Source organism: Mauremys reevesii, linkage group 1 (genome assembly GCF_016161935.1).
Source record: "Mauremys reevesii isolate NIE-2019 linkage group 1, ASM1616193v1, whole genome shotgun sequence".
Classification (NCBI taxonomy): domain Eukaryota; kingdom Metazoa; phylum Chordata; order Testudines; family Geoemydidae; genus Mauremys; species Mauremys reevesii.
This window is the reverse complement of record NC_052623.1, coordinates 76,052,535-76,075,378: the sequence shown is the minus strand read 5'-3', so window position 1 is coordinate 76,075,378 and position 22,844 is coordinate 76,052,535. Positions and strand designations below refer to the sequence as shown.

The following is a 22,844-nucleotide window of genomic DNA, read 5'->3' as shown; positions in this document are numbered from 1 at the left end:
ATATTATGCCTTGACATAAATTCCTAAATTCCAGGATCAACAGAGGGAGGTGGACCAAGCAGTCCAAGAGACAAGAGTTGGTTGGTAAACTTTTCTGAGCCAGATTTGTAGAGGAGGAAGGTGAAGTCTTGGAAATTTAACCCCACACATTCATGTGGCCATTTGTCACTTCCAAAAGGAAATTATTGCAGTCTCTTAGAATGGTTTCATCTTTCCATACAGCAAGGGGCAATTAAAAAAAAATCTTTAATTTTGCACCCCCAGTCGTGTGCCTGAAGTCAATGGTAGGTGCTGTTATGTATAGGCATACTGTGTGACTTTGCATAAGATGAATAGGCCACCTCATTGGTATACCTTAAAAAATAGTGGGATGGAAGCAACTATCATAGATCTGTCTTTTTGTAAAAGAACTTAATAAAAAAAATTTTGTTGTTGCACTGGTCTTTTTATTAATGCAAATGGCTGAATTCCAAAATTAACAGGTGCAACCAATTGTTGGCACAATTAAATAAATTAAATAAATACATAAATATAACAAATTTGTTCCTGCAGTTGATTGCAGTTGCATATTTGATTGCTGGTTCAAAATCAGAAGCCTAGTGAGGACCTTTGAGAATGTGTCAATAATTATTAGTTTTTAGATGAGATAATGGCTTTAAGAACCATTTTTTTTCTTGTATAGTCTTATTTGTTAGTCAGCTAATCTCACCAAGCATGATCAACTCAAAATATGATCCATGAGCCTGATGTAAAATTAGAATGATCTAGGTATTTACCTCCATCCAAGCATGTACCCCGGGGCACATCTTTTTCCTACACACAAGTATACTAATGTAGTCTTGTGGTGTGACATTTCCAGAAGTGTGTGATATCAGAAGGTGCCTCTTCTACAGCTGCACTGAAGTTTAATATGCCTTGCATATAACTCTGTACTGTGCAATCCTAAACCTCAATACCACAGAGGACATTCTGGTGAGTTTTTTGAGCACTTCTCACCTTCTTGCTGCACAACTTTGACAATTTATTTAATTTATTAGCATTTCTCCTCAGTGACCCAACATATGGCCTCAGTCGTGTCCTGGCACTTTACTTCTCCTCCATATATCCAGAGCTAGATAAGGTGATCCAGGGCACTAGAAACACCACAACATAAGACCCACCAGCTCCATGTCTGTGACTATATTCCCACTTGGAGTTGCATTGGCAGGGCCTCCCTCCTTTCCAAGAAAGGCACATGGAATGGCCTGGGACCACCTCTTCTCCTTACCCCAAAATATCAGCAGGGCGCAAGGCAGCAGCAGAAGTGGCATCAGCGTGAAATCCTGTCTCAAATCCCTACCTGGAGTGGCTGAGGTGGCAGCAGCAGACCCCCAGTACTTGCTCTAACAGCCAAGGTATTTCTGCTTGACCAGGTGGGCTGGACCCACTACACACATCTCCCACTGCCACGGACCTAGTTCCCTCACAATGTGGTGTTGGCAGGGTCCCCCAGAGCCAGTGACTCTTGCAATCAACACCCCATTGAAATGCATGGTGTAGATCAACTGAATCAGAGCTATTTTTTCAGACTTCTGAAGACTCAGGAAGATGTCCCTGCATCAGTTACACTTGGGTCACATTTTCAAGCTCTTCTTCACAGCCAGGAGTGCTAGAAATGTACTGTTTAAGCCTCTTCTGTCTGTGTGGGTGGCACTTTTCTTGCTACGCAAGGGGACAGTGTTAGGTTGAAGACAGTGAGAATTATGTTACAGGAAATGCTTTAAATTATGACGGTTTGAGCTAGTTATTTTGGGTCTAATCTGGTGTTCACTGAAATTAATGAAAACACTCCCACTGACTTCAAAGGATTTTGTGTGGAGTTAAACTAAACTCATAGGAATTCTCCATTTGAGCTATTTCTAAATTATCCTAGGACATAGTACAAGGGTTGGTCATCTTGTCCACCTAGCCTCAGTGGAAGTTATAGAAACAAAAGGCTTGTGGTACCTCTTTCCCACACCTGATCCCTGGAACTTTATACATATGCCTGATCCCTCCTCTGTAGAAAGGATTTGGGTGGATGGCTACTGCAGAAGGTGGCTGAACTGCATATGCAGTTCAAAACTCCCACTTACAAAACAGGAAATAAGGGAAGAGTGGAGCAGTTCGTAATATTTTGGGTTAACCAGTTATCACCCTACTGCAGGGATCGGCAATCTCTGGCACATGGCTCGCCAGAGTAAGCACCCTGGTGGGCTGGGCTACTTTGTTTACCTGCCGCGTCGGCAGGTTCGGCCGATCAGAGCTTCCACTGGCCACGGTTCTCTGTCCCAGGCCAATGGGGGCAGCAGGAAGCTGCGGACAGCACATCCCTCACCCGCGTCACTTCCCGCCGCCCCCATTGGCCTGGAATGGTGAACCGTGGCCAGTGGGAGCCGCGATTGGCCGAACCTGCCAACACAGCAGGTAAACAAACTGGCCCGGCTTGCCAGAGTTCTTAACCTGGCGAGCCACGTGTCAGAGGTTGCCGACCCCTGCCCTACTGCATGTTACATGAAGGAATTGATAAAAGGAGGACTGTTAAGTTATCTGCATATGATGTTTGTTGTGTCTCTGGGCCTATGATACTGTAGACCAGGCCCTTTTTGAATAAATTGACTGGCCACAAAATTAAGATTCATGACATATGATTCAAAGGCCAACATAGTCATGGCTATTTTCACTGGATCAAGTCCTACAAGTTTATTAAGTCAGCAGGTCAAGGAAATATATTTCTAAATATATTTCATTTATAAATTAAAGGCCCTAGAATAGTGTGTCTGTTATGGAAATTGAAAAGCTGAAAAACTTACACAACATACAGTTGGTAATTACCATGAAAGGAAAAATTAAGTAGCAATACAGCTTTCACTCTCATATATGAAAATATTTTCATACTACTTTTTAAAAGTTAAATTATTATTATAGTAATTCTATACAATTCAGGGTAAAAAATATATATATATTTACTAGACTTTCAGTTTGCAGCAAAGACAGATTCCATGTGGTCAGATTTTGGCAAACAAGTTCTAACTATCAGCAGGCTAACATAAAATCATAATGAAGGAACAGATGAAGAGTGAAAAATTCTATTAACAAAATTGTCAGCAAATGAAGAATTAGACTCTGAATCTTAAAGACAAAACAAATCTGAGCAGATAAATTATCCCATAATGCTGCAATGCAAGAAACAAGTATAGCATTTGCTCATGGGTAATGAAAAAGATGGAGATGAAAACAATAATATAGAAATGATGTCATATAATAGCATTAGGTAAATGTCACTGGTAGCATAAAATAAATAAAATAGTAATGAAAAATGAGTTGTCCTCTGCTAGATTTCAAGGTAATACTTCAGATTCTGTTTTAATAAGGACACCACAGCTATTAATTTATTATAACGAGAGGTTAGTGAATGGATTAAGATGTTTAAAAGATTTAATTTAGACATTTAATAAGTGAATTTAGAAGGGAACACAAAAACATTATAATGAATTGCTAAATATTCAACATATAATTGATAAAAATGCTGAATGGTATATTTAATATCCTGTTTGATATTAGTGATACAAACATATTAGAATCCACAGAAACACTTTTAAAAAAATATCTACCAACATTTGATTTCTATGTCACAGGATTTTGAAGTTTTTATGAAAATCCTACATGCAGTGATGTTGGCATGATATACATTCAATGTTATATCTGTCTAGAAAGCTAGGAAGAAATGGAATCAGAAAAGTGAAAGAACTGTGCCTATGATAAACAAAAATAGTAGCTGAATATAAATTAATATTTTAAATATGTATATTTACATAGAGTGCAATATAGAAAGCTGTTATGTGTTGAAATGTATAGGGTAAAGTAATAATATTCTACTGGGTTTATCTAGATGTGTCAACCTAATTTTTAAGGAAACCAAATGTTTATTACTCTAATTACGAGCCTGATACATTTTACTGAATTAGGTCTTCTAAAACAGAATTTATAAACTTATTGATACACTTGATAGTAACATGTCTTTTGACTATGGTGTTTGTTATAGTTGTCTAAAAGATATCAAATATATAGTAACAAAATACATAAAGCAGTTGCCATATTTAAGAATCCATAGACTCATAGACTTTAATTTCAGAAGGGACCATTATGATCTTCTAGTCTGACCTCCTGGCCACAGAATCTCACCCACTCATTCCTGTAACAAACCCCTGACCTATGTCTCAGCTATTGAAGTCCTCAAGTTGTGGTTTAAAGACTTCAAGGTGCAGAGAATCCTCCAGCAAGTGACCCGTGCCTCACGCTGCAGAGGAAGGCGAAAACCCCCCAGGGCCTCTGCCAGTCTGCCATGGAGGAAAATTCCTTCCTGACCCCAAATATGGCAATCAGCTAAACCCTAAGCATGTGGGCAAGACTCACCAGCCAGACACCCAGGAAATAATTCTCTGTAGTAACTCAGATCCCACTCTATCTAGTGTCCCCATCACAGGCCATTGGGCATATTTACCACTAATAGTCAAAGATCAATTAATTGCCAAAATTAGGCTATCCCATCATACCATCCCTTCCATAAACTTATCAAGCTTAGTCTTGAAACCAGATATGTCTTTTGCCTCCACTGCTCCCCTTGGAAGGCTGTTCCAGAACTTCTCTCCTCTGATGGTTAGAAACCTTTGTCTAATTTTAAGACTAAACTTCCGGATAGCCAGTTTATATCCATTTGTTCTTATGTCCACATTGGTACTGAGCTTAAATAATTCCTCTCCCTCCCTGGTATTTATCCCTCTGATATATTTATAGAGAGCAATCATATCTCCCTTCAGCCTTCTTTTGGTTAGGCTAAACAAGCCAAGCTCTTTGAGTCTCCTTTCATAAGTCTGGTTTTCCATTCCTCGGATCATTCTAGTAGCCCTTCTCCGTACCTGTTCCAGTCTGAATTCATCCTTCTTAAACATGGGAGACCAGAACTGCACACAATATTCCAGATGAGGTCTCACCAATGCCTTGTATAACGGTACTAACACCTCCTTATCTCTACTGGAAATATCTCGCCTGATGTATCCCAAGACTGCATTCGCTTTTTTCACAGCCACATCACATTAGCGGCTCATAGTCATCCTGTGATCAACCAATACTCAGAGGTCCTTCTCCTCCTCTGTTACTTCCAAATGATGCCTCCCCAGTTTATAACAAAAAGTTCTTATTATTAATCCCTACATGCATGACCTTGCACTTTTCACTATTACATTTCATCCTATTACTTTTACTCCAGTTTCCAAGGTCATCCAGATCTTCCTGTAGGATATCCCAGTCCTTCTCTGTATTGGCAATACCTCCCCAGCTTCGTGTCATCTGCAGACTTTATTAGCACATTCTCACTTTTTGTGCCAAGGTCAGTAATAAAAAGATTAAATAGGATTGGTCCCAAAACCGATCCCTGAGGAACTCCACTAGTAACCTCCTTCCAGCCTGACAGTTCATCTTTCCCTATGACCTATTGTATCCCCTTTAACCAGTTCCTTATCCAGCTTTCAATTTTCATATTGATCCCCATCTTTTCCAATTTAGCTAATAATTACCCATGTGGAACCGTATCAAATACCTTACTGAAATTGAGGTAAATTAGATCCACTGCATTTCCTTTGTTTAAAAAAATCTGTTACCTTCTCAAAGAAGGAGAACAGGTTTACTTTGGCACGATCTTCCTTTTGTAAAACCATGTTGTATTTTGTCCCAATTACCATTGACCTCAATGTCCTTAACTACTTTCTCCTTCAAAAAATTTTCCAAGACCTTGCATACTACAGATGTCAAACTAACAGGCCCATAGTTACCCGGATCACTTTTTTGCCCTTTCTTAAAAATAAGAACTATGTTAGCAATTCTCCAGTCATACTGTACAACCCCTGACTTTACAGAGTCATTAAAAATTTTTGCTAATGGGCTTGCAATTTCATGTGCCAGTCCCCTTAATATTCTTGGATGAAGATTATCTGGGCCCCCCGATTTAGTCCTATTAAGCTGTTCGATTTTGGCTTTTACCTCGCATGTGGTAATATCTACCTCCATATCCTCATTCACATTTGTCATCCTACCATTATCCCTAAGCTCCTCATTAGCCTCATTAAAGACTGAGACAAAGTATTTGTTTAGATATTGGGCCATGCCTAAATTATCCTTAACCTCCACTCCATCCTCAGTGTTTAGCGGTCCCACTTCTTTCTTTGTTTTCTTCTTATTTATATGGCTATAGAACCTTTTACTATTGGTTTTAATTCCCTTTGCAAGGTCCAACTCTACATGGCTTTTGGCCTTTCTCAGTTTATCCCTACATGTTCTGACCTCAATAAAGTAGCTTTCCTTGCTGCTCCCTCCCATCTTCCACTCCTTGTGGGCTTTCTGCTTTTTCTTAATCACCTCTCTGAGATGCTTGCTCATCCAGTTTGGTCTACAACTCCTGCCTATGAGTTTTTTCCCCTTTCTTAGGATGCAGGCTTCTGATAGTTTCTGCAACCTTGACTTGAAGTAAATTCAGGCCTCCTCCACCTTTAGATCCCCAAGTTCTTCAGTCCAATCCACTTCCCTAACTAATTTCCTTAATTCTTTAAAGTTAGCCCTTTTGAAATAAAAAAAAAACCCTCTAGTCACAGATCTATTTTTGTTTATCCTTCCATTTAGTTTGAACTGAATTAGCTCATGATCTCTCGAACCAAGGTTGTCTCCTACAAGTATTTCTTCTATGAGGTCCTCACTACTCACCAAAACCAAATCTAAAATGGCAGCCCCTCTTGTTGGTTCAGCAACTACTTGGTGAAGGAATCTGTCAGATATTGCATCCAGGAAAATCTGAGCCCTATTATTACTACTAGCACTTGTCTTCCAGTCTTCATATGTGAAAAACCATGGATGAAACTATGACCCATTAAAATCCATGGGAATTTTTCCATTGAGTTCAATGGGGCCAGGATTTCATTCTATCCCTTTTAAATGCTTAAAGAGAACATCTACAGTTTCCTTGTTAATTAGGTCTGGCCCCAAAACAACATTTCAAATTTTAAAAAATGCTTAGTTTCAACATTTATTTTGTTCCTCACCAGAATGAAACTGAGACATTTTGACATTTTTTTCATAGGTAAAAAAAAGGAAAAGAGAGAGACTCCCCCCAAGAACAGACAATAGACCAGTAGTTAGGACATTTTTTCTTAGATGTAGAAGATCCATGTTCAAGTCACACAGCAGGCAGATGATAAACCTGAAGTTAGATCTTCTATACCACATGAGAGAACCCTATCCACTGAAATATTCAGGGTGGATTTTTGACCAAAAACTCCATCACGGACCTGAAAAACCCTCCTCATGAAAATTTCTGACATGTTTCTGTGAAAAGTTTTGGTTCTGACTGTCATTTTTCCCAATGAATAATTTTAATCAAACAAAAACCATATTGCCAGCACCCCTCCTTATGACTAGTATAAGTGCCACTTCCTAAAATGCAAGGCAAAAAAAATGTTTCTATTACATTAATGTGAAGAAAATTTGTGTCCCACAATGTGTGTCTTGAGCCTCTTTTGAATTCCTTTTGGAAAATAGAATCAAGTTTTATTTATCTAATTGATTCCTTTCTGAAGAAGGGTTAGGAATCAAAGTTACAGAGGAATAAGAATGAAGTGAAGTGGAGAGTTCTCTTTTGGGTGGTGTTTTTTGTTTGTTTGTTTGTTTTTTAAATAACTATATCTGTTGCTATGTGTTTGTTTGTTTGTTTTTTAAATAAATATATCTGTTGCTATGTGTTTACACTAGAGAAGGCAAAGTTAAAGAAAACACCTTGCACTTGGAACAGAAAATGGTGAGGTTTGTTGTGGTCCTTAGTTCTTGGAGGAGTTTATTCCATAACCTCAGACCACAGTTCTGCTGTTCACACACATGAACTTTATTCTTGTTGGTCACTTCATCTGTAAGGAAAATGGCAAAAAGCTCACAACTCAATGCTGTCCCTTCAGACCTATGAACATGTTAGATTTATTTGTATCACCTTAAAACTTGGATTGGGAGTTAAGTATTGTAAAGTGGGTTTATTTTCCCCTTAATAAGGCAAGCCTATACTTCAGAGTTAGATTCACTTTGATTTTAGACTTTCTGGCAAAACTGGAATATTTGTGGATATTTTCACTAAATTAAATGTCAATAGAAACCCACATAATAAACCTTTCCTTAGTGAAGAGCAGCTTAGTTTAAGCAAGATTTAAGGCTAAACTGTGCTACTATGGAATGGGTACTGCAGAGGTCATAGATATGGACCCTATGTGGAGATACTTGTGTTAGGGTTTCCCACACAGTTCTTAGCATCATGTCTGTAGACAGGCAGAAATCTGTAGAATTCTGCATGACCATTTATAAGATAAAGAGCCTCCTACAGCTGTGGATTTCTGAAGTGATCCAACATAATGTTTTTGGGTATATCATAAGTGTTTTTCTTCCTCTGTTTAAAGAAAACAGTTAAAGTCTGGATGCTTGGGGGGGGCAGGAAAGGAGAAAGCAAATGTATATGAACAACTTCAAAGAACAATGTTAGAAAATTAAAAATCCGCTAAGCCTGGAAAAGAGGACAAGGTCAATACCCAAGCTTGTGATACTGTACGTATTTACTATTTTTTATTTGCCCAGGATCATAGGCCCTTTGTGAATTAGAGGAAGAGAGGCACACCCATCCTGTTAAGCAGCTAATTCTGTGCTCTCTTGCTTTACAATTAATGCACCTCCTCTCCCCGCAACAAGGCTGTCTGGACAAGGCATCATTATCATTCTTATGGCCAGGCCTGTATATGCTTGTGAAATCATAGCACTGACATTTATCCAACCACTTGGCAAGCTGCCTCTCAGGATTCCTGAATCTAAGGAGGCAAACAGGGAAGCATTGTCTGTCTTGACCATACAGTTTCTCCCATACAAATAGTGATGAAAATGTTCTGTAGATTTAACCACTTGCTGGGAGTTCCTTTTGGGTAGTGGAATAATTTCACAAAGGAGAACTTAGACTTTTGCTATAACTAGCTATCATCATCTCAAGTTCCTTATGTTTTTGTGTCAGTAGTGCCTCTAGCTCTTGTTTCAGGTCAAGTTTTAAATCCCACTAGCCACTTCTGATTTCTGCCAGTGCATCCACTATTTGTTCCACTTCGGTTCAATAGGAATACCAGCCCACAGTCTCTCTCCTTGGAAACTGGATTCTATCCCTGACACCAGTGTTGCCCCTTTTTGACCCAAACTGCAAGTCAAATTTCGGGGCCCTGGAAATGTTCCAGTTGGAAGTAGAAGTTGATGGAGCCTGGTATTCTCTTTGAGGCGATCTTGTTTATTTACGAAGAATGGACAATGTTCTGTTTGTCCAAATGCAGGAGCAAATAAAATAAAGGCAGTTTTTTAGTTTACTGCTGCAACCCTCACTATGAAACAGCCCCAAATGCTCTCTCAATTTTTTTTTCCTTGGGACGAACTGTGCTCACAGGCTATACCAAGATTTAATCCCATTCACAACAACATTTGTATATATAAATAAACCTGATCAGAGGTTGAAAATCTGATCCACAAGGGTCCCTACTTGGACTAGATATAAAATAAATGTAGATGATTCCTACCAAATCTATAGATCAGGGATTGGCAACATTTGGCACACAGCCCCCTAGGGTAAGCACCCTGGTGGGCTGGGTTGGTTTGTTTACTTGCCGCGTCTGCAGGTTCGGCCAATGGGGGCTGCGGGAAGCAGCGCGGGCTGAGGGATGTGCTGGCCACGGCTTCTCGCACCCCCATTGGCCTGGGATGGTGAACCACAGCCAATGGGAGCCACGATCAGCCGAACCTGCGGATGCAGCAGGTAAACAAACCAGCTACATCACACTGGGAGCTCACAGTCAGCTGATCATCCACTGTGAACCCCAAGTCTTTTTCAGAGTCACTGCTTCCCAAGATAAAGACCCCCATTTTGAAGTATGACCTACATTCTGTTACTAGATATGGCTACATATATACATTTGTCTGTATGGAAACAAATGTTTTTTGCTTGCATCCAGTTTCCAGAGCATCTGTCCTCTTCATTATTTAACATTCTCTCAACTTTTGTGTTATCTGCAAACAGTAAAGATTTTAGGTTTACTTTCAGGTAATTGATAAAAACAATAAATAGCATAGGGCCAAGAACCAATTCCTGTGGGTCCCCACATAAATCACACTTGCTTGATGATGATTCCCTGTTTAAAATTACATTTTGAGACCTCTACCCTGTAGTTGTAGCCATGTCAGTCCCAGGATACTAGAAAGACAAAGTGGGTGAAGTAATATCTTTTACTCGACCAACTTCCTAACAGAAGTCACTTCTGAAGTAGAAGATATTAGCTCACCCACCTTGTCTAATTCTGACAAGTTAGCCAATTAGCCAGTTTTTAATCCATCTGATGTATGTTATGTTCATTTTGCATTGTTCTAGATTCTTAATTAAAATATTGTATGGTACCACGTCAAAAACCTTACAAAATCTAAGCACATTACATCCACACTGTTACCTTTACCAACCAAGCCAAATTATACACACAGCGATAATTGCTTGAAATAGGCAATTTCCAAATGTACAAAATACTAACTGCAGTTCATCATGTACAACACAAATATAAAGAGTGAGCCCCACTTCTGCAGGTGAGTAACTTTTCATATGCGTACAATAGGGCTATTCATATGAGTAAAGTTACTTATGTATGCAAGCATTTGCAAGAATTAAGCTAAATAAGTAATATACTTATCACAGTCAGACCAAGTTATGTGTGTTTGATGAAACTACCTTCTTTTTGTAGGATCCATGCCAAGCACATGCCCGCATATCTTCTCACCCATTACTGTTCATGGGAATTTTAGGACTGATCCTGGAAGATGCTGAGTAGGTCCCAGGTCTGTATCCATTAAAGTGAATAGGAGTTTGAAACTGACTTCAATGGGTGCAGGATTGGTCCCTTCTACCCCATCTGACTTCCATTTACATTAATGGCAAAATCCCTGTTGATTTCAGGATCTTCAGTTCAGGATCTTGGTCTACTAGTGATAAGAATTTTCCTTATAACACCCTTTCAGGTGAGAATTTGCAATGTATTAGTTTCTGTGTGAGAGCATTAAATGTTCCATGTTTGCATACTTGAGAAGATTGTAAAGTTTCCTTAGTAGGAAAGTGTGATGTTCATATTTAAAGTGGTGACTTCCAGCATGTAATACTGATGGGAAACCATTTTGTTTCAGTGTCTTTATTGTTCACCTGTCTTCCTTAGAAATCTGATTCTAAACATACATTATAGATTATACATTGCTACCTGTGATCCTCAAATAACGTATCTAGGACTCATCTCTTAAGACACATACAAAATAGCAATGAAACATGGGTTGGAAGATCTGTACATCTATAATTATGCAGTATGTTTCTGTTTTGGAATACTGGCATGTAACTTTGATTTCTTTTATCAGTTTTTACACAGTTACTGAATTTTTAGAAGTAAATGTTCAAAGCAGTACGGAAATTTAGCCACCAGATATGGATGGGAAGTACTAACACATCTCGAGCCCTGTGCTCCACTTTGAAAATATAGTCCTCAGAGATTAGCCTTATTTTTTTTTTTGCAGATCAGTTTTTGATGCACTCCTTTTTCAGTTTTACTTCATATTGAAGATTTTCTTTTATTTGCTGAAAACTAGATGATAAAACTAAACTAATAGAAAAATCACAAATGCTCAGCTTGGGTTATTGAAATTTAATTAGAAGTGACAGCTGTGTACAGTTTTAGTTTTGGCTAAGAAGACATAATTGGGGGGAGGGGAGGGAGAACCTAAAGGAACTGTTCTACTAAAAAAAAATTGGACACAGCTGTCCCCTGCCAATCCAAACAAAACCCAAAATTCCTGTATTCTTGGTTTTGGATTGTAGCCTTAATCTTTTATAATAAGGTTAACAGGCACACTGTATTGTTTCAAGTGATGTACTGTTTTAGCAAGAGCAGCTCAAATAAGTACCTTTACATAAGCTATGGTATTAATATTTTAAAATGTCTTTCTTGTTAGTTACACATTTATAGTGCATATCATAAATCTTTGCTAGTGTTTTTCCATTTTTATTTGTCACATAAGCAAAAGGAAAACATTCAGTTTGAACATTTATGTGACTCCATTTCTTAGACGTGCACATTGGACCAAATTCACGCAGTGGATTAATACCAGAGAAGAATTTGATAATTTTGTATAGCATATTTTATTTGTTATATTGTTGTGTAGTGACAGATTTTGACAAATTACAGGATGGTTAGTATTGGCCACTAAGGGTATGAATTCACTGCAGGCTTAATCGGAGTTCTTATCTGGATTTTAACCAAAACCCCTCTACTCTCCATACACAAAACTCTTAAACCTGGGTTTATCTATGCTTTGACCCGTAGCTTGCTTGCCCCGGTAAGGTATAGGTTAGAACACAGTTTTCACTGCAAGACAGGTTCAAACTTGCCTACTTCACAGTGGGAACACATCTGAAGCCCAGGTTACAGAAGTCCTCCAATGTCAGCCCATAATTCCCAAGCCTGTATTTTCTGGTCGTCCTACTTACTCACTTCCCACTCGTTTCCTATACACTAGAACAGGGGACGGCAACCTTTCAGAAGTGGTGTGCCGAGTCTTCATTTATTCACTCTAATTTAAGGTTTCGCATGCCGGTACTACATTTTAATGTTTTTTAGAAGGTCTCTCTCTATAAGTCTATGTATGATATAACTAAACTAGTGTTGTACTGTAAAATAAACAAGGTTTTCAAAATGTATAAAAAGAAGCTTCATTTAAAATAAAATTAAAATGTTGATCTTACGCTGCCGGCCCACTCAGCCTGCTGCTGGTCTGGCGTTCTGTTCACCTAGGCCGGCAGTGGGCTGAGCGAGGCCTGCGGCCGGGACCCCGGCCTACAAGGGTCCGGAAGCCAGAACCCCAGACCAGCAGCGGGCTGTGCGGGGCCGGCGGCCGGGACCCCAGACCGGCAGTGGACTGAGCAGCTCAGCCCACTGCCACTCAGGGGTTCCATCCGCCTGCTCCTGCCAGCCGGGATCCCGACTGCTGGATCCGCTCTGCCCGCTGCCAGTCTGGGGTCCCGGCCCTCCCCACATACAGTGAATACCTACCTTCTCCCTGGTTCTGGCCATTCTCTTCCTCTCTCTGCACTGAGCTAAGGGTGGGAGTGCACTGAGCACAGTGCTCAGGGTGGGGGTGGGGATGTGGCGGGTGCATGGGGTGTGGGGGGCTGGGTATGTGGGGGGTGCAGGAGTCAGGGCAGAGGGCAGAGGGCTGGGGGCAGAGGCTGGAGTCAGGGCTGGGGGCTGGGTATGTGGGGGGGTGCAGGTATCAGGGCTGGTTATGTGGGGGGGTGCAGGTATCAGGGCTGGTTATGTGTGGGGGTGCCAGAGTCAGGGCTGGGGTCATGGTGAGGGGATGAAGGAGTCAAGCAGAGGGCTGGGTGTGTATGACGGAGGTACAGGGCTCAGGGCAGGGATCATTTCTGCCTCCCAGCAGAGCCAAACACTGCCCCATGGGAGCGTGCAGTCCCGTCCTCCAGAGCACTGCACGCATAGTGGCTGGGCTCCAGGAGAGGGGAGAAGGCGAGGTAGGGGCTGGCAGCTTGCTGTGCTCAGCCCGGCTCTCCGCCCCAGGAGTGCGGACCCCGTGGTTTGCCATGCTGGGAGAGTGGGGCTATTTGCCCACCCTGTGCGCACGGCTATGCTTCTGCTCCCTGCCCCAGCAGGGGGAGTGGAGGGCAGTGGAGAGCGGGCTGGACTGGGCAGGATTTTTAATGGCATGCTGGAGTCCCGACAGGCCCCAGCGTGCCATTAAAAATTGGCTCATGTGTGTCTTTGGGACACATACCATAGGTTGCTGACCCCTGCACTAGAAGCTACCCTAATCGTGCAATTGCTCAGGGTGTAATTAAGCCTTCTTCTCCCAGGTTCTCTCATAGCACAGTATGGTTTCATGATCAAGTGCAGTAGAGAGTAGACTGGGTTGCATAAAATATCAGTAAGCACAGATACCCAAATTATAGGCATGCTATTGGGGGTGTATAAATTCCCTTCTTTCCAAACTAAGAAATGCCAGATTTCCTCAGACCCTTGGTGTCATATATCTCACATTACTGTTCCTGAACCTGCCTTTGTGGTTGACCGAGGACTACATAACTTCTGGTTGACATATTCATGTGATCCTTGTGGTAGGCAAACAGTGGGTACATGGCACCAATGCAGTTCGGGAACCCCATTCTCTCAGAACCACCTATTATTTCTGGCACATTAGCTGTGTCCACCATTGCACCTCTGGTTGGCATTTAATTTCCCAACAAACCTCTACCACTGCAGCACTGGTGCTCGCCGAACCAACCTGGTTAGTCACCAACCCATGGCAGGCTGGGGTAGACAGATTCCAGATAGTAAGAGCAATCTATTTCTGTACTGGTAGGGCCTCCTTCATTTGTGGGTCCTGGCAAGGTTGAAGGTTCATTTGAAGGTTCAGGGCAAGCTTTTCAAACAGCTTTATGAAGGAGACATTCCTCATGCAGAGATAATGGAGACCTGGCTAGTATCCAGGTTTGCATGATTATGCTGCCCTGTACCAGAAGTGCCACTCTATATACAGGGAATCTGAAGTGACTATAACAAGTATCATCTCTCTCTACCCTGCCACTGCCTTCTGAGGATCAGAAACTACTCCTGAAATGTCTTCCACTGTGCTCCATCCTGTCTAGCTACATCCTGCTTTATAACAACATAGCCAAAGCAGGAACAGCATCCAGCTGTGCTGGTCCATTCCTTGGCACTGTCTAGAAAGGGCAGAAGTGATGAGTGTGTAGAGCGGGAAGTGCCTCAGCTAAATATGTTAGCAGGCTAAAAAGACTTCCACACAGAAGTCTATGAAGGACAGAAAAGTTATCCTGCAATTCACTACGAAACAATTCCTAGAGCATCTCAAGTCAGTGAGACACTAAAACCTCTGGGACACCCAAAGAAAAAAACTTTGTGCCAAAGCATGGCTATTTCTGCAGTGTGGATATTTGCTGGTGGACTTGGCAAGCCTGGATGCCCAGACACAGATAAACTCTGCAGTGCAGACATAACTTGAGTGAAAGTTGCTCTTAGTCACTGAAAAAAACTTTCTGGGATTGGGAAGGTAGGATATGGAGGAGCAACATATTCTGTTTTCATTTAACACAGCTTCATTCACTATATGTAAAATGTGTTGTGATGAAAGGAACATGCAGCCATGTCATTGTTTTATGGTGAAAAATGCTAGTGTTATGCATGTTATGAGTGGTTGGTGTATAAGCATTCAGGATAAAATTCTCATCTCACCCAGACAGTTGTTAAAGAGATTGTGTAGGTTAAAGCATCCTTGGTTGGGAAATGAAAACTTTTTTATGTTTTCTTTGTGCTACAGACTCAGACCAACTGGATATAAGGAGTGCTACAGGCCAGGATACCTTAAAGGACCATGTAACTCAGAAGACTCGATCTTTTACTGATGAGACCTATTCACCCAAGGGTATGTCTACAGTGCAGTTAAACACCTTCAGGTGACCCATGCCAGCTGATTCAGGCTTACAGGGCTTGGGCTAAGGGGCTGTTTATTTGTGGTGTAGACGTTTGGGCTAGGGCTGCAGCCCAACCCTTGGGAACTTCCCACTTTGCAGGGTTCTAGAGCCTGGGCTCCAGTCTGAGCACAAATTACACAGCCCCTTAACATGAGCCCCATGAGCACGAGTCTGCTGCTACAGACCAGCCACAGCTTTTTAATTGACATGTAGACGTGCTCTAAGAGAAGGCCAGGAACTGAGACAGGGAAACAGTGTGCTAAAGCAGTGAGATTCCAGAAGAGGCCAGGTGATACAGGGGACCAAAACATTTACTTCTTAGTAAAGGAGCAGTGATGTTTAAGATGAAGTTTCTACAAGGAATCACCTGTATGCAGTTTGTGACCACTTCAGTTCAAGAAAACAGGATTTATGTACATTTTGTAAACAAACAAATCACACTAAAAAATACCCGGATGCTGTGACACTCATTTCTCCTAAAACAGTAAATGCACCTGAACACTTCCCCGCCCCCCCCGCCAAATCTGCATATGTTCAGCAAAAGGACAAACACACACACACACACACACATACATATGAGATAAGCAAGAAAAAGACTGGGGGGATGGGAGGAGGCAAGGACTCGCCTTTGTGTTTAAAAACTTATTTTTTCTTATTTTACAGATTCGTATATTGAAGTACAAATAATAGCTGTCTCCAATGTTACACTAAAGGGTACAGTTTATTACCTCACTACTAAAACAAAATTGTGGTGTACGTTGGACTATGCAAATAATTCAGCAGGTTTTTTGATCTTATAAATAAATTACTCTATTTCATTTTCCTCTTTTCACACAAAATTTTTTTATTCTATTTTTGGTATGTTAAAACTATATTCCAAAGTCTGAATATTGAGGCAGAGAGAAGTATTAATCTCTAGATGGGGTTTTGAGTACTAATGGGTTTTTCAGAGTTTGTGTGGTTTATTACTAATTTAAGAGTAACTACATGTGCTGAATGGGAAAAAACATAGACACACCAAGCACCCAGAATTCCCATTGACTTCAGTAGGAATTCTAAGGTGTTAAACACCTCCCAGAATCTGGCACTATTTTATGAATCTGTAACAAAATTAGCCTAAATCAAGATCATAGTCTTTGATCTCGCTATTGAATCTTTCCTGGGCAGCTTTCTTAATTTCACTCTGTAATTTTATTTTTCCTGTTTATGCTTGAGTAGCAATTTTAATGGAATGTGCACAGAGTGTTATATGCAAACCAAAAGGTATCTGCTACTGTGGGTTGTCTAGCTTTGGTCACCACGTAGAGTTATTTCAGGGGATTCTTACATAGATAGATATTACAATTTCCACTACAGATAGTAGCTCCACTTTCAATTGCCATGTGTATATATAGAAGTTGCTATATTGTCCAAGGATACGGTATCCGAGCTTGTTCCAACAACACACAATGATATTGTTATTTGCCTAAATACCATGTAATTATATGGCTTTGTTATGTATGTGTTATCTATGTATATATGCATTGGTGTGAATGTCATCCTTATTAGGCCAGCGAGATGAACAACTTACCCCATGCTCCTGTTATTTTCCTGCTCTGTTATGTCAGTGTTTAACAAATATTCTTATTCATCCTGCTTATTATGATGCACGTGAATTCCAAAGGGCAGATGGAATGCCCCTCTGTGTATATTTTTATAAGATGGCAAACATCTGATTTAGACCCATATATGGTGAGACCAAACAGAAGGTCATATTTCATTATCAACTTTAATATTCATTGAGCAACTGGAGCAGTATGTCAGCTTCATAAAATATATGGAAACTGATCCTAAGCCCATTAAAATCAATGGGAGTATTTCCATTGACTTCAGTGAGCTTTGGATCAGGCCTATGGGGAAAAGTCCTCAGTTGCAACACCTTCTTGTAGGCAGTTTTTTTTTTTTTTTATTGTATCAGGTGATTCTGTGTTGAGGACAAACAAATGAGTGTGAGGGGGCAATAGCTCTGCTAAATAATTCAAGATGAGTAGAAATGAGCTGTTTTATCTGGATTCGTCATATTGATGCAAGGCCAAATTTTGATACCCCTTTGGCAGCAGGGGAGGCAGTGTGTCCTAGAGAATAGGGTGCAAGGTTGGGATTTAAGAGATCTGAGTGCTATGCCTAACTCAGCCATGGCCTACTGGGTGACTTTGTGCTGGTTACTTCTCTGTTTTGTTCCACACTTTTCCCATCTCTGGAATGGGAAGATAATGATATTGACCTCCTTTGTAAAGCGCTTTGAGATCTACTGATGAAATACACAATACAAGAGCCAGGTAGTAGTAGCAGTATCACTTTAATCCTCAAATAGTTCCATTGGATTCAGTGAGATTACTTGAGGAGTTAGGTACAAGTAAATGCAAGTAAATGTTTCCAAATCGGGCCTTAAGTGACCCCTATGATATTAGCGAGTCCAGGTGGGTGAAGTAATATCTTTACTTGGACCAGCCTCTGTTGGTGACAGAGACCAGCTTTTGAGCTTACACAGAGATCCTTTTTAGGTCTTCAATTCTAAAGCTTGTCTCTGTTACCAACAAAAGATGGTCCAACAAAAAGATATTATCTCATCTACGTGGTCTCTCTAATATCTTGAGATCAACATGGCTACATTTACCTCATGATATTGACTGATATAGTTAAAGGCAGTTGCATTTTAGCCTTAAAACTCCTCTTTCAAATCTCATAATATAATTTGAAAAATAAAATAAAATTTAATTTAAAAATAAAAATCCCCATGTTTTGATCTCACTGCTGTTATTTGTTTATTTGTTAGAGAACAATAAAAGTCACAAGCTAGGTGACTCAGAATAATTTGGTATTTCCCAGAAGTTACCACATTGAGGTATATGACATTGTCATTTTTTTTCTCTATGCTTTGAATAGTAGATATCTGTGATAACTGGTAAGTATTAGCAAATATGGATTTTTAATCTTTCGATAACATAGTATTCACCCTTAAAAAAATCCAGTTGTTTCTTAAATAAACAGATTCAGCTCCTTGGTGTTTAATATCCCTACACTTACCAATCATCTTCCCTACCTTAAAAATGACATTGACAGTGAAATCAATGTTATTTTGTTTTTCAAGTACCGTATTAAGTAGTTTTCTGAAAATTATGATTCATGTTCCTAGTGTACTTGATCTAGCTTTGCTATATTTGGGACAATGGTATCTAGAGGCAATATTCGTCACTATTATTTCAGTGCCAATATTTATTGTTGACAAAGACCTATAACAGATGTTCTTTCTAGGATTTTTATTGTGTTTTGGTAGCAAGATTATTCGTTTATCAAGGCAGTGACCATTTTATGTCTATGGGCTTTGTTATATATTTTAGGCAACTATTCAATGACATTTTTTCTGCTGCAGATAAAGCATAATTTCTAGTTACTATTTTCTCTTGTACTCTGCTTGCCTCAACACAACTCTCAATGCATAGTAAGTAAGAGCTATCTAAAGACAGAATGAGACATAAAAATGCCTTAGTACATAATGTGCTGTATGTTGTATAATGATTAATTAATGTGCAGATGATAATACTAATTTAATCTGATGATTGGAGGCTTTTCTATCCTATCTAATCTATCTATCTATCTAAAATGCAGCCAGTGTTTTATCTGTTATTTTACATGAAATCAATATAAAACATGATCTCTGTGATCAGGAACACTATTTTTGCTTAAGTATGGGATGTTTCCTCTATTTGTTCTGTTTCTCTTGAGGCGAATATACATGCAGAACAAACATGCTTTATTTCCAGTTGACATTTAAAGCACACTTTTGCCTTTTGTATTTTTCTGCTTGAATAAAACAGTTACCCAATAAAATAATAGAAATTTTTCAATCTCAGTCTTGCTGTGTTTCATTGGGACTATAACAGAAACTGTCAGAAAAATGAAAGTAAGAAAAATAGCACACAACAGATTGCAGAATAATTGGTGAGAAAAATGTATAGGATAAAATATTTTAAAATACCTAGCTTTATACAAAATGTAGCCAAAATGTCAGTCTTTAGCTTTTTATAACACCGTGTAATGGAAAACTTAGTTAAAATAATGAGCTATAAATTTCAAGAAATTTCTTTTCCTGTGAGTTGCTGCAAAACTCTTTTTTTTTTCAGACTCAGGCCCAGTCATGCTTTCAGGTCAGTTGAATACTCCTTTTGATACCAATGGGAGCTTCAGTCCCTTGTCTACAGCAAGAGGCAGATGGAAGAATATATTTTCAAAAATGCCAATTAAGTTGGGGTGCCTGTATTTTTGATTGATCAATGTAAGGCACCTAATTTTCAGGTGTGCTGAGAATATGTAGGCCACATTCATGTCCCCCATACCTCCCAAATCTTTACAAAATATCTCAGTATTGTTTATCCTGTCTTTGTATGGAGATGCACTGCATGACTGATATAAATATATACATACACACAAATAGATCATATAATCATATAAATTAGAGGTGGAAAGTTCCTGTCAATCCTGCAGTTCATCTCCATGCAAATACAGGATTGAGCCCCATACTTCTAATGTGTTGTCTCCTCTTTGTCCAGTCTCAATTCAAAGTTTAACCCCCTCATTCAAATCCTCATCATATCCCATCTTGATTACCAAATTACACATTCTATACAGTTTCTTATACTGCACTTATAACCGTAGTATCCTAGTGCCTTCCACTAGTGTGGTAAGCAACACGAGTGTGTGTCTGTCACATGCTGTTTTTTTTCCCCACTGTGGTCTCCCTAATATCTACATTGTTCCTTCCAAACCATTGAAAATGATGCTGATATGAACATTTTACCAAATTGCCCCCTAAACATTTTCCACTGCTTCAGCTTTAAGCTTCTTGTTCTCACTAAAGGAACTTCACAATAATACCACTCATTATTTATCTGCTCTTGTTTCTTGATGCCTCATGTTCTCCATCACAGAATCATAGAATTGTAGGACTGGCTAAGTAACCAAGTCATAGATCAGCTGAAGTGTGTCTACACTGGGCAAATAATATCTTTCAGTGGATGCTTAAAGCTAGCAACACAGGCATGATCACCTCCTTAAAAAGAGTGAAGAGGAACTTTCCCTGCAGCTACAGGAAAGCCTACTCCCTGTTGATTGGTTGACAATGAGGAACTCCAAAAGGAGTACAGAACAACAGGTAGCCCTATTGCTGCAACCATGCTCCTGGAATCAATGAACTCCTCTGAATAAAAATGATAGACAAAAGTTATGCAGAGCCTAGAGTTCACCCACTCAAGCAGAAAAGCCTGGAGGCTACTCCATAATATCACAGGTGCACCTGGTGCCATTGCTACCCAAATATTTCTGAATTCCAAGTCTCAAACAGATCATCATCACAAAAGAAAAATGAAGAAAAAGCTTTATCACTCCCTACCCAACCACCCATTAACATCAAATCTGTCAAAGCCATTCACTAGAGAAGAAGTGCACAAAGCCATTACATTCACCAAATTTGGAAAAGCTGCAGGTCCAGATGGCATTTATGAAAAGCCTAAATTAGCGTGGCCATGACTAGCCAATGCATTTCTTTACCAATGCACATGCTTCTGGCCAAATACTCAAGATATGGAACAGGAAAAGTTCATGATCATGAACCTAGGGAAAGCAGCAGATGATTAGAAAAACTGCCAGTTAATGTTATTACTATATATAATATGCAACCTCTTAGAAAGGATACTACTTAAGCGGCTTACACACATCTTTGAGGACTAAATACCTAAAGAGTAATCTGGGTTTAGACTGGGTATTGCACTGAACAATAAAGGTATTGCACTGGTGACCTATATCAAAGCTGGCTATCAATGCAGACTCAAAACAAACAGCAGTGGCCTTTGTGAACCTGTCCTCAACATTTTGGCAGGATGGCCTGCTTCTGTAAGTGTAAAAAATAGCACTGTTGCTGAAGAACACTGCACCTACTGACAGTCATGCTTATCAGTTGGAACACTTTATCAAGGGTTGTGGTGGATTCTCCATTACTTACAATTTTTAAATCAAGGTTGGGTTTGTTTGTTTTTTCTAAAAGATATGCTCCAGGAATTATTTTGGGGGTAGTTCCATGTCCTGTGTTTATTCAAGAGGTCAGACTAAATGATCACAGTGGTCCTTTCTGGTGTCAGAATCTATAAAACTGTAAGTTTCACATCCATCTAATGGAACAGACCAGCAGACCTCATCTACTGAACAATTATTTCCACAGGGCTCAGTCTTGGCACCATTATTCTTTAATATTTATATCAGAAATATGCCATATACCCAGTCAAGAACATTTGGAAGGTGTGGATGGTCTTGCACACTCCATCCATGAGAGAATACAATGCTATGTGATAACAAAGCCAGACTTGTCCATCTATGATTATCTATAAATGCACCCTCCAAGATTCCACCTTAAGTGTGGGGACACCTTCTAGTTAGTGGCCAAAGTTCTTAAAACCTCAGGACTGTCACCAAAAGACAAATGACAGGGTCAAGAATCAAGACCTGATCACAGATCCTACCGAACAGCCATTTGGCTTCACTTAGGGGAATAAAACAGCTTCCATATGAGGAGAGATTAATAAGACTGATACTTTTCAGCTTCAAAAAGAGACAACTTAGGGGGGATATTATAGAGGTGTTTAAAATCATGACTAGTGTGAAGAAATTAAATAAGGAAGTGTTATATTCATTCTCATAATAGAAGAACTAGGGGTCACCAAATGAAATTAATAGGCAGCAGGCTTAAAACAAAGAAAAGGAAGTATTTCTTCACACAACACACAGTCAACCTGTGGAACCCCTTTCCAGACGATGTTGGGAAGGCCAAGACTATAACAAGGTTCAAAAAAGAACTCGATAAATTCATAGAGGATAGGTCCATCAATGGCTATTGGCCAGGATGTGCAGGAATGGTGTCCCTAGCCTCTGTTTGCCAGGAGCTGAGAATGGATGACAGAATGGATCTCTTGGTGGTTATCGGTTCTGTTCATTCCCTTTGAAGCACCCAGCATTGGCCACTGCTGGCAGATAGGATACTGGGCTAGATGACCCAATATGGCCGTTCTTATAGTCTATGCCACATGAGATATGGATCACAAAGAACCATATCTGAACCTCAAATGAGTGTTGAAATTACCTATGTCACAAATGGAAAATG

General features: G+C 39.9%; 2 long non-coding RNA genes across 2 annotated transcripts; one reads left to right on the top strand and one right to left on the bottom strand.

The window, feature by feature from the left end:
• Nucleotides 1-7,760: 7,760 nt before the first annotated feature.
• LOC120394214 lies at nt 7,761-17,246 on the bottom strand. Its single transcript, XR_005592209.1, has 3 exons — nt 17,226-17,246; nt 10,011-10,137; nt 7,761-7,967 (listed from the first exon to the last, which is right to left on the bottom strand). It is a non-coding gene; the product is annotated as an uncharacterized LOC120394214 (long non-coding RNA).
• On the top strand, nt 10,868-16,450 carry LOC120394222. Its single transcript, XR_005592211.1, has 4 exons — nt 10,868-10,950; nt 11,069-11,130; nt 15,502-15,606; nt 16,319-16,450. It is a non-coding gene; the product is annotated as an uncharacterized LOC120394222 (long non-coding RNA).
• Nucleotides 17,247-22,844: the final 5,598 nt, after the last annotated feature.